The following is a 10,050-nucleotide window of genomic DNA, read 5'->3' as shown; positions in this document are numbered from 1 at the left end:
GAATGAAGTATCATACAAATTAGAAGAAAGAATGTGTAAGTTTCATTATTATTATGGAAATTTATATGTAGGATTTGCTTTTTTATGACTGGTCTTAGGACTAAGGACAGCACCCTGTAACTGAAACACACTCCAAGTGATTGCTGTAGGATTTGGAATTGTGGCAACCTTTGCATCCTTTACATGCTTTACATTAAACAGTAGAAAGAAGTTGGCAGTAAAACTTCATTTTCATTCAGGTTTTGGCAATAGATTAGAGTTTGCATGCAGCAAGAAAGCAGCATCAGTTAATAATTTCCAGCACTTGCCAGTAAATGAACACAAATCCATTCCCCATTTTACAGTCTTCAGTGTCCTTCAAAATACCATTCTTTCTATGAATATGACTTGAAGGTTCAAAGACTTTAACTGACAGCTAATAGAGCTAGTGTGATTTCGTCCTTTTGGTGAATTCCAACCATTGCAGGACTCAACCAGTCCTCCCAATCAGGACCAAAAATTTAACAATGGAAGAGTTTTTTTTTTTTTTTTATATCTGCATTAAGGAAAAAAAAAAAAAAAAGGTGTCTATTTACATGACACATGGAATTTATCTATAAAGGAAAGTGTTAAGAAAGAAAGGAGGGAGAGAGGAAGGAAAATATAGAATTTTATAGTGACTAGTCTGAGCAGTTTAGAGTATCATGCAAACATAAAATATTAATAATATTTATATTTTTTCCTCCTTGAAAAAATACAGAACAAGTAATTACATAGTATTCACTAAACACCCATGAAGCGGGTTATTATCATTATATCAATTTTACAGGTAGCCAGTTTCAATTTGTATGAGGAGCAAAATACTTGAACTTCTGACAAAAGTACCTAAATCTGCAGATTTTTGTGTTCTGGCAATTTTATTAAAGATACCAGGTCTACTTGAAACTGTCTGAATTAGTAAGAATTTTACTTGACAGTTAAAATGACTTCAGACTTCCATGGAGTGTCATAACAGCTGTATAGGACAGACTTATTTAGGCTTTTTGAGTAAGGTGAGAACTAAGGGAATCAAAATCAGCACTGAAACATCCCAGTGACAGAGCTGAAGATGCAATGCCAGAGTCCTGAAATTCAGTTTTCAGTTGTTCATATCCAAAGTAGCTGTTTCACAATTGCTAACACATTGATGTTACACATAAATTAACATGTGGGGAAATGCCTGAAGCAGAGTGAAGACAGCTAGTCAGTTAAAATCTCAGTGCTGAAGTCGATAGGCATCCTGTCACAGACTTCAGCTGGGCCACAAGATGTACATTTATAGAATAAATTATGGTCATGTAGTATTAATTGCTACAGTATTGTTGTTTTCATTGGATACTATCTTGATTTGCATGTTCTGTGTCAGTATGTGATCAAAACTGTTTGACCAGAGGATGGATTCAAGAACAGACTCTGTTTCAAGTCTTGCAGCTGGCAAGGACTTCAGAAAATCTTTTGGCTATTGCTGCATCACTTAAGGAACAGCAGAGCCCATACACAAGGTCTGGGGATGAACTGTGTGTTGGTTTCTCTGGACCAATTTCTGTGAGAGATACCCTTGCGTTCAGCTCAACATTCAAAAGGGAAGAAAATGTCCAAGTTGAGGAAAGAGAATCTTTCTTCTATCTCAGAGGTAACTGAGAAGGTCCAAGGTGTTTTCAACTTAATTTGTTGAACCTATACCCTCCGAAACAAATTATTATGCATGGAAATTATGTTTAACCTCAGATGAAGCAACAGGACTAAGATGTCTTCCTCCATTTCTGCTGCTACCAAATTCAGTGAATCTTGAAGACTCAGAGAGTGAATGTCTCCCCAGGGAGAGTTTCACCTGGGTAGGTTAATTACACTGCCCACAATGTCCCTGTGATACTCAGCTCTTTTAGAAAGCACTCTAGCTTCAGGGTGGGCCATCAGGCCTTCAGCACTTAGATTTGGATGTTGAATCCATAAAGACTAATGAGTCATGCAGGCTGGAGCTCAAGTCTGTTATTCCTCTTGAATAGCTCTTGGGTATTTTGTTTTCATTGCAGGTGAACTTAAGCAACAAGCATGTTTTTATTTGCCTAGCAAGGAAAATGCATCTGCTAAGGATGTGTGCATCTTTTTTAAGTGTGTCAATTTATATGCAAAATAGGTTTAGCACTTGTGCCCATGGCCAGCTGCCAACCCAGCTCTTAGCATCTCAGCTCTGGACAGCCAGGCCCGAGGTTCTTCCTTCTTCTTTCTCTCTTTCTCTCCCCCTCCCCATCCTAGTCCATCCCTACCCCCACCTTTATCTTCTGAACTGATTTGGAAAATAATGTTCCCAGTTTTACTCTGCAATATTTAGAACTCTTCCCACGCAGATGGTTTTATAGAGGTCTGAATAGAAATGAGTTGAGACATCTCAGAACAGCTATAGTCTATCATAAAGAGCAGCAGAAGATACCTAAGATTTTGCATAATGCAGCACAATTGGCATTCTTAGAGAAAAAGCAGCCAAGTCTTGCCTTGGCAGTGAGAAATTATTTCTCTTAATGTGATAAAGATTGGTCCCTTTGGGTCACGATAGTGGTACATTAAGTGGAAAAGAGTAAAACCTACCTTCTGCCCATCTATATTTAACCTGGCCTACAAATGATAAGAAGATTTCATTCTTCTGCATTTTCACTTTTTCTCCTTTCTTCATGAACACTGAATCTCTCATTTAAATGTTAAAAAGAAACCAGATGCTATAGTTATTAACTTTTGGAATCAACTATAATCTTCCTATTAAATCCTTCCATCCAGGTACAGGCAATTATTTGCTTGATCTAAAGGTGCAGAAAATGTGGACACACAGGGTTTCAGAAAGTCCAGTTTAATAAAACAGGTGGGTAACTAATAACATGGAAAATTACCTGCAGATTGAAGATATTGGGAATGACTAATGGCCAAAACTAAGCGAGTAAATTAGTTGCAAAATGATACCATTTGCAGTAGTTGTGTGAGTAGGGATGGCACAGTGGCATGTGGCAGTGATCTGAGCTTGAATATGGCCCAAATTCAGGAAAACGTGCCATCAACTTATGGCTTTTTTTTTTTTTCTTTTTTTTTTTTTTTTTTTTGTAATTATTATTATTCTTTCCACGTGCTCTGTGCTATTTATGTAAGGTTTAATAGCACAGGCACAGGAGCCTAGTTAGCTTTGCAAAGTTTAACAACGAAGTTGTCATCAAGGTCAAATGCATTGAAACTGAGACTTTGGTTTGCTTTACAAACCAGAGTTCAGATAAGCAAAACACTTGGTTCATTTGGGAAGACTAGAACGCAGAGAAGGGAGAATTTCAAAAAGCATTTTTCCCCTTAACTAAAGATTTTCCACAAGTTTCTGATTCCAAAAGACACTCAAATATTGGCTTCATTGGGACCATTTATGTACTCAGAATTAGCCACATGCCTAAGTACTTGGGATTTTAATTGCCTACCCCAAAATGTGTGATTCAACAGTCTGGTCATGGGCAATATCCAAATGATTTTAGCAAGAGATTAGCCTATGAGGGGACAACTGGACTGATTCCCTTATGGACAAAATTATTTTCCCTGACAGTCTAAGTACTTCCATGCTTCTCATCACTTAGAGACCAAAACACAACCATTCTCTTTATGAATATATTTTCAAAAATTTTCATAAAGAAAGAACAATTATCTCTTGGCTGTAAAGGGAGAATCACAGAAGAGAGTGAGCAACTTAAGATCACAAAGGAAGCTACTGGCAGAAATGAGAACTAAATCTGACTAGCCGATCTTAGATTTCCCCACCTGTACAACTGCATATTATTTCTGATGGGGTTAGAAACGCGATGAATGATTTTACAGTACCAGCTGTGCTGGTACTTATTCTCAGAGGGTATTTTAAAATATAACGCAGTGATCTAACAGTCACTATATTAGCCTTTTCCACAATGTTCATTCTGTACTACCTTTATTGACAGTCGGGGTACGCAGAATAGCCTGAGAACTAAAGAATGTAAAAATTGAAAGCATGTAACCTGTCTCCAACTTCATCAAATTTCCAAAAATATTTTCTTTGATATCATTGCAGGCTGAGTTTACTTTAAATATATATATATATATATATATATATATATATATAATAGTACAGCAGTTTCTCTGATAGTTCTGTTTCTACAAGGCTTAAGGCTAGAAAAAAACATGCACTCAGAAATTCATATTGTGGTGGTTTTACCGTGCTAGGCAGCTGAACACCACAATCGCCCTCTCACTCCCCCTCCTTAGAAGAGGAGGGGAAGAAGTAAAGGAAAGAACAACTCATGGGTTGAGATAAGGATAATTTAATTAAAGGGAAAAAAATAATTACTAAGGAAACAGTATTAATAATTAAAAAAAAATAACTAAAGGGAAAATAGGGAAAGGGGAAAAGGGAAAAAGAAAACAAAACAAGTAAAGGCTATGTGGAAGTGCAGAGGAAAGAAATTACTCTCTGCTTCCTACAAGTGAGCGATGCTTGACCATGTCCTTGAAGCAAGGCCTCAACGCACATAGCTGGTGTTCGGGAGGACAGATGTTTTCGCAACGAGAGCCCACCCCTCCCCTCTTCTTCCTTTTTACACCTTTTATTGCTGAGTGTGACATCATATGGTATGGAATATCCCTTTGGTTGGTTTAGGTCAGCTGCCCTGGTGATGTTTCTTTCTCACTTTTTTGCCCACCCCCTAGGAGGGTTAGAGAGAGTCCTGATGTTGTGCCAGCAGCATTAACTCATGTTTAGACACTTATATCATAGAGATTTACAGGAAGGAAAGATGAATCTTATGCTATGCAACAAATTCCTATAAGTTGTTTTATAACAATAGGTAATTTTTAATAATCATAATAATGGTGTTTGTAGCCAGTTAAGAAAGAAAATACCAGTATTAACACTAGTAATAGAAACAATAGCTTCAGTTATGTCCTCCAGCAGTTGGAGTTGTGCTCCAGGTACTTGTCACCTTCATCCCTTGCTGGAAATGACTTTCCCCTCTGATTTATCCTCTGTGCTCCTCATGGGGACACTCCCTAAGGACCCACTCTAGGTTAGCAGAGATCCACCCTTTAAACTGCTTAATATTTAAACACAGGTTAAGTGATTTCTCCAGAGCGCAAATTATTTTCTGCAAAGCCATACTATTTAGCTTCCAAAGACTGAGATGGAACTCAGGAACTCTCATAGGAAGAGTCACATACAACAACACAAATATACAGTTCTCAGGGGCTGAGCTTCACACACAGACTCTTATCTGTCTTCAGGTACTGATTGTCTTCATGTCCTTACCTTTCTCACTAATCCTCTGCTTTTATTATTAACATTTTTTCATCACAAAATATCATTGATTATTTACTATAGAATTTTTACAGCAGAAAAATTGTGTTTTTCTATATATCTAGATGTAAAAAGAAAAAGGGTAATTTGATTTCATAGTGAATGATAAAGAAATCAAAGACCTTCAGCTTTAAATTTTTCAGGACCCAAAAATGTTATTTAAGCCTTTTAACTAAGTGGCATTAATAAAAAAAATAATAATATAAAAATAAAAAAAAAAAAGAGCAAGACAAGTTTTGAAATCTCTAATGATGGGTACACATCTAAAATTATTAATTACATTTAGGTCTGGCCTTTTGGTAAGTAGTACCTATAAAACAGAGAAATATAACTCCATTGTACCTATAAAAATATTACCTTCATATTTTGAACTTGTAAATATGTTGGAAGCACAGATTCAAAAAACTACAACACAAAAATTAGTCAGATTTCCATATTGTCACTGATCTAGTGACTACAGAGTGACTGTAATCACTTACACTGGCATGGCCTAATCAGTTGTATGTGGTAACACAAGACACGTCTGTCTGGCCTATTAATTTTCCTTGAAGAGCTTTTTTTTTTTTATTAAAAAAAAAAAAAGTAAAAAAAAAAAAAAAGTAAAAGGTATTTTAGCTGCAAATGCAACCAGAGCAGACAGCTTGCTTTTTATGCCTGCCACCACCCAGCACAGATAACCTAACAAAGGCTGTTAAAAATGGGAAGAAATTGTCTTTTTGTGCTGTGAAAGGCAAAGGATGCTGAGCTGAACAGGCCCTACGTGTAAGACAAAGCATGAGGACAGGATTTGTATGCTCTGAAGGGCCAGATGCTGCAGCTGTGGCAGAGGGGGCCGTTGCTGAAGCCTGTGGGGAGATATAAAGTGTGTCAGAGAGTTCTAGAAGTTTGGGAGTCAGAGACATCATAATTGAGCTAACAGACTAATGAACTGGCCAGCAGTTTCCGAAATTCTCACTGCAGTTTCTCTGAGGAATTGCAGACACTGTGTTTTTGGTTGGCTTGGTAGTACAGATTTTCATCGTGTATGTATTTGGATGTAAATTACAACCATGAAAACAACTACGGATATATCTGCATATATATTTTACATATATATATATATATATATATATATATAATGTATAATAATATATAACAATATATTATTTTATAATAATATATAATAATAAATAATAAATAATATAATAACATATATTATATATATAATATATATTTATCTGCAACCAGTGAAATGAACACCTTCTTGTTTCATTTCTTGAACACCTCGTTTCACCACCTGAGCTTTGCTGGGACTGAAGTTACCTCATTGTGGAGGGCAAATCCTCAGGGCAATGTCCCCAGCTGTGGGGTGGAAACAAAATAGAAATGGTCACTTTTTTTCCCTTCATGGACTGAAAGCAGGGACAAAGGCACTTGCATTACACACATTTTGCGGAAGTCATTGCTTCTATACCCTCGTCTCCCATAACCTTTCTTGACATCAGCAAAAATTATTAGTTTTGCTCTTCAGTGTCATGCCTCTTGGTTACCTCTAATTGAAATGGAGGCATTCTGAGTGGCAAAATCAGTTACAAATCCCTTCAAGTGCCTCTTTTGAATAATTTATCATGGGATTCAGAGCTTCTGAGCTTGGATCATTTAGTTCTCAGGAGTCTTTAATACTTGATCACATTTTGTGGTGGGACAATACTTGGTAGTGGTGGAATATGAAGATAACTGAAAATTTATTTACTGTATCAAATGCTGATGTTGCCAGAAGAGTGGTTTGAGATGAGGATTACCTTTCACAGAAAATTAACTGCACAGAACAACTTAATTCAAAGGAATGATAGACAAGAAACAGAGAAGGAGAGAAAGAAGGAGAGAAGGAAAGAAAGGAGGAAAGGAAAAAGGTAAGAAACAAAGAAGCAGAAAGAAAGAAATGAAAGAAAAAAAAAAAGTAACAGAAAGATAGACAGACCCTGTAGCTATTAAATAAAAAAGGTACTTGAGCTTTCCTCTATAAATGAGCTCTTTCATCATGAACAAGTAAGGAAACACACTTTAATAAGAAATAAAGTCATTAAAATCTTTTGATCAAGATAGAGAATGACACAGTGAAAGTTACTTTCATGAGAGGTTACCTTCCTAAGCAAGAAATCATCCTATTTTCTTTTTTCAGAAGTGGCACAGAACTGCCTGTCTGTGCAGTCACACCTCACAGCGTGGATACTCCTTAAAGCCAGTAGAAATAGACAGTAGAAAATGGAAGAATTTCATCTTTGTTAACTGCATTTCTCAATGAAGTATGGATTTATCCACCTACCTGCAACTTCTGCATCAATATTCCTCAATCCTCTTTTTCAGTTTCTTGTATTATAAGTGGTTTTTTGTTTTTGTTTTTGTTTTTGTTTTTGTTTTGGGGGGAGGGGGTGTATGGGTAGGCAGGGAACAGGATGGGACAGGACTGGGAATATTGAGGCAAATTAAAAGGCTTATTTCTCTTTTAGTCTGTGTGTAAAGAAACTGGCTTTATTACCTCTTCTGTCGTGGATCCTCTGCGTAGGTTTGATCAGGTCATTTAGACTAGATCAGTTGCTAATCACTTGGTGATTTCAGCAGGAGTTGAGCATATCTACATATCTTAAAAGATCTGGGCCTTTAGGCTTTGCTGCATTGTAGAAATTAAGGTCTTAATTCCTTTTGCTATCAACTGGGGCATGTCCTGGTTTCAGGTAGGACAGAGTTAATTTTCCTCCTAGTAGCTGGCAGGGTGCTATGTTTTGGATTAGAATGAGAAGAGCGCTGATAACATGCTGATGTTTTAATTGTTGTAGAGCAGTGCTTACACCAAGCCAAGGACTTTTCAGCTTCTCGCTCTGTCCTGCTAGCGAGCAGGCTAGGGATGCAGCAGGAGCTGGGAGGGGACAGACCCAGGACAGCTGACCCAAACTGGCCAAAGGGGTATTCCACACCATCTGACGTCATGCTGAACAATATATAGGGGTGGCTAGCTGGGGTGGAGGGGGGGCCGGCTGCTCGGGGATAGGCTGGGCATCGGTCAACGGGTGGTGAGCAATTGCATTGTGCATCACTTATTTCGTACACATTATTACTATTAATACTACTATTATTATTATTATTATTATTATTATTATTATTATTATTATTATTTTCCCTGTCTTAATAAACTGTCTTTATCTCAACTCACAGACTTCACTTTCCCGTTTCTCTCCCCCATCCCGGAGAGGGAGGGGGGAGGGTGAGCGAACGGCTGTGTGGTGTTTGGCTGCCAGCCGGGCTAAACCACAACAGTCCATTTGGCGCCCAACGTGGGGCTCGAAGGGTTGAGATATCGACAGATTTGACCAGAGTGTGTTAAACTAAAATTGGTATAAGTATTGGACCTGCTTAATAGTTGCTAGTCACAATGTTGATTGCCTTAATCTCAAGTCTGCTGTGCCTGTTTCCCAAATTGAGTTTTATAGCAAGTTACTTTCTGTATGTGCTCCCTGTCGTGCTGTTTATCCTTTCCGGGCCCTGGTTTAAGATTGTTATGGTACTGTGTGGTGTAACGATGGCTTATGAAATGATGAGGTATCTGGTCATGACTCTAACCTGGTATTTGTACTCAGCACTGTCGTCGACTCTATACTTCGGAAACCATATCTCAGAAACTATTAGCAATTACACCTATTGCCTTTTTTCATCAGGGAGTCAGTCTCTGGAGGGGACAGGGGAAGATATTTTTTCCTACCTGTTCACTCTCCCTTCCTCCTTCACCACCCTCTTATCCCCCGAGCTAGTTACGGTAGCTCTCCAAGATGTTGAATATCCTTGGGATACTCAGACCAGCATGTTCTTGTTGTTATGTCTCCTGAATGCGCTTCAGGTTTTGTTTAAGGTTAAACAACTACTTAGGAATCTCATCTGGGGATCTGTCTTGAGGCGGGATAGTTGCGAATGGCAGGGAGTGTGCGAGGATATGGGCAGGTTTCTAGAGCAGTGGGCACCTCCAGTGTTTTGGACATTCACCCCTGAACAACTGCAAATCCTAAAAAACTGGTAGAATGCTTGAAAAAAAGGTGTCATGACTCTGGCAGTTCCAAAGTGAAACAAATCACTGTGGTGTGCTGGGGTCTGGCTTGTGCCTATCGAGCTGCAATTGATGCTACTATCAACCTAGTGAGAGACCCTGCGGCCGTTCCAGTCCCAGCTCCTGCAGCCATTCCAGCTCCAGCTCCCGCAGCTGTTCCAGCTCCAGCTACCGCAGACGTTCCAGCTCCAGCTCCCGCAGTCGTTCCAGCTCCCGCAGTCGTTCCAGCTCCCTCAGCCGTTCCAGCTCCAGCTCCCACAGCTGTTCCAGCCCCAGCTCCTGCAGCCGTTCCGGCTCCCTGCAGCTGCTCCAGCTCCTGTAGCCGTTCCCACTCCTGTGGCTGGGTCAGAGAAACGAACAGTAGCAGTGCAAGTTGCCCCTGCAGAGGGTATTCCAACCCCTGTGGCAGACCCTGTGGCTGGGTCGGAGAAACGAACTGTAGCAGTGCAAGTTGCCCCTGCAGAGGGTATTCCAACCCCTGTGGCAGACCCTGTGGCTGGGTCAGAGAAGCGAGCTGTAGCAGTGCAAGTTGCCCCTGTAGAAAAGGTGAAAAAACAGTATAGAAACTCAGGTCGTTTAGAACGCAGAAAGTCTTCTGCTAAGTCTGGGTGTG

The 10,050-nt window shown here is 39.1% G+C and overlaps 1 long non-coding RNA gene across 1 annotated transcript; it reads left to right on the top strand.

The window, feature by feature from the left end:
* Positions 1-6,284: 6,284 nt before the first annotated feature.
* LOC121062170 lies at positions 6,285-7,705 on the top strand. Its single transcript, XR_005815445.1, has 3 exons — positions 6,285-6,384; positions 7,153-7,254; positions 7,524-7,705. It is a non-coding gene; the product is annotated as an uncharacterized LOC121062170 (long non-coding RNA).
* The last annotated feature ends 2,345 nt before the right edge of the window (positions 7,706-10,050 follow it).

Source organism: Cygnus olor, chromosome Z, assembly GCF_009769625.2.
Source record: "Cygnus olor isolate bCygOlo1 chromosome Z, bCygOlo1.pri.v2, whole genome shotgun sequence".
Classification (NCBI taxonomy): Eukaryota; Metazoa; Chordata; class Aves; order Anseriformes; family Anatidae; genus Cygnus; species Cygnus olor.
Note: the sequence above shows the minus strand (reverse complement) of the source record. Positions and strands in the feature narration are given on the sequence as shown.